Source organism: Notamacropus eugenii, chromosome 7, assembly GCF_028372415.1.
Source record: "Notamacropus eugenii isolate mMacEug1 chromosome 7, mMacEug1.pri_v2, whole genome shotgun sequence".
NCBI classification, from domain to species: domain Eukaryota; kingdom Metazoa; phylum Chordata; class Mammalia; order Diprotodontia; family Macropodidae; genus Notamacropus; species Notamacropus eugenii.
In genome coordinates this window covers 131,435,609-131,438,208 of record NC_092878.1, presented here as the reverse complement: position 1 = coordinate 131,438,208, position 2,600 = coordinate 131,435,609, and the positions used below count along the sequence as shown (strand labels likewise).

The 2,600-nt window shown below is 39.6% G+C and overlaps 1 pseudogene; it reads left to right on the top strand.

Moving 5' to 3' along the window:
* The first annotated feature begins 1,404 nt into the window (after positions 1-1,404).
* LOC140514758 (large ribosomal subunit protein eL32 pseudogene) lies at positions 1,405-1,847 on the top strand (annotated as a pseudogene).
* The last annotated feature ends 753 nt before the right edge of the window (positions 1,848-2,600 follow it).

Sequence of the window (2,600 nt, the reverse complement as noted above, 5' to 3'; positions counted from 1 at the left end):
GGGCAGCATTCCTTTTGGAAAGGAGCAATCATTCCTGACATTGTCAACAGCATGTTCTAACCAACTGCCACCAGTGGTTGTGATGGCAATCAAAATAGGATCTTTTGCTGTTTTTTGTTTTAGTATAGTCAAGTGTCTGATTGAATCTTGCCTTTATCAATCAAAAGTCTTTACTAGGAGTAAAGTACAAAAGCAAGAGTTTCTTTAACTAGAAACAATATGCATATTTGTACTGTTAATGTGATTAAAGATCTTCCCCACCCATTAATGAACCTGCCCCTTAAGGAGAGTTTGATTAGGGAAGATTTGGTGGAACACTCACAACTTTTGTTAATGAGGCACTGTTTTTCAAGGGTTGGGATGCCTTCTGGCTCTAAAAAAGCTATAAATACTCTAAGGTGAGATTTTACTTTGGGGCTTGGTTTTTGTAATAAGGTTTGAGTGCCAGATGAGACTCTGGGAAGCCACTAAAGAGTCCCCCGCTTTGAGAACCCAGATGTCATACTTCCCTCTTTGGTAACTGATCTGTCTGTTGAATTATTGTCAGACAGAGGAAGCCATGTTTGTTGATTACTTTGGGGTTCAGGGTGTTGACTCCCCTGAACTAGGTGAATGACATATGTGCTTGATTTAAGGATTGATACAAGTGCTTGATTAAAGTAATTGTTAGCCCCTCAAAATCTGTCTTTCCTTTTATGGATGTGTATATTGGGGGGGGGGGTTACTGGTACAGTGGGTAAGTAAGGCCAAGAATCCAGACAATAGGAATAGCAGCAGCCTGGCCCCTGGTAGCTGTCATCCAATGAAGCAACCTTTCCTGTGACTGGTACCTGCTTCTGCAGGTGCTGTAGGCCCTACCCACTCAGCAGCCATAGTTACTGAAGACTTACAAAAGGAAATTCTCACCAATAAAATCCTTGACCCTGTCAACATCAGAAATATTTATGGTTTTATCCATTGAAATAACACTGAAAAAGATTTAAAGAAGAAGAAACAGTTTAACACCAGCCTAAAAACCATGAGGTCTTTCCATTTGACTTGCAGCAGAAATCTCTTGGATGTGTTGTCTTCCCCATTAGAAGGTGGAACAGCTAGGTGGCACAATGGATAGAGTGCTGGGTCTGAGATCAGGAAGACTCATCTTTCTGAATTCAAATCTGGTCTGGGATACTTACTGGTCCTATGAGCCTGGGAAAACGGCAAACCACTCCAGGATCTCTGCCAAGAAAATCCCACTGAACAACACTTAGGTGAATGCCTTGAAGACTGGGATTCCTTTATTTTTCTGTTTGTATCTCTAATACTTGGCACGGTGCTTTGCTTTTTGATTCTTTGAAAACTTTTTTCCTTTTCTCTCTCTGTGAGTGCTTCCCATGGAGGGACCACTATCTCTTTGTTCGCACTATGCCTTCCCTCCATCCCCTCATGATGCCTAAAATTGTCAAGAAGGTTTGAACCAAGAGGTTCATCCAGCATCAGTCAGATAGATATGTTAAAGTCAAGAGAAAATGACGTCAACTAAGAGACTATGACAACAGGGTATGAAGATGATGCAAGGGGCAGATCTTGATGCCTGATATTGGTTATGGAAGCAATAAGGAGACAAAACATGTTACAAAGTAGATTCAGGGAAGGTTTTGGCACAAAATGTCAAAGACCTAGAAGTGCTCCTGATGCACAACAAATCTTATTGTGCTGAGCTTGCTCACAATGTTTCCTCTAAGAATCAGAAAGTCATTGTTGAGAAAGTGGATCATCTAGCAGTTAAGATCACCCATCCAAATGCTAGACTGAGGAGTGAAGAAAATGAGCAAAAAGCTTTGCACATTTTTATTTGTGTTAAATAAACCCTCAAACTACTAAAAATTAATATCCTATGATATTTTCTTTTTTTATAATTAATTTCTTTTCAACAATCACTTCCATAAATTTTGTATTTTCTTCCTCTTCTTCCCCCTTTTCTCCCCACTTCCTCCCCAAGATGGTATGCAATCTGATATGGGTTCTACACATACATTCTTATTAAACACATTTTCATATTAGTCATATTGCATAGAAGAATTAAAATGAATGGGAGAAACCATGAGAAAAACCAAAACATAAGGAAAGAGAAAATAGTCTGCTTCATTCTGCCTTCTGATTCTATAGTTCTTTCCCTGGATGTGGATGGCATTTTACATCATGATTCATTTTGAAATGTTTTAGGTCTTTGCATTGCTGTGAAGGGCTGAGTTTATCTGATACAGTCCTCACACACTGTGGCTCTTACTGTCAAATGTTCTCCTGGTTCTGCTCATTTCACTCAGCATCAGTTCATATAAATCTTTCCAGGTTTTTTCTGAAGTCCTCTTGTTCATCATTTCTTATAGCACAATAGTATCCCATTACATTCATATACCACAACTTGTCCAGCCATTCTCCAATTGATGGGCAATCCCTCAATTTCCAGTTCTTGGCCACCACAGAAAGAGTTGCTATCAATATTTTTGTATATGTGGGTCTTTTCTCCATTTTTGTGATCTCTTTGGGATACAGCCCTAGAAGCGGTATTGCTGGGTCAAAGGGTATGCACATTTTTGTAGCCCTTTGGGCATAGTTCC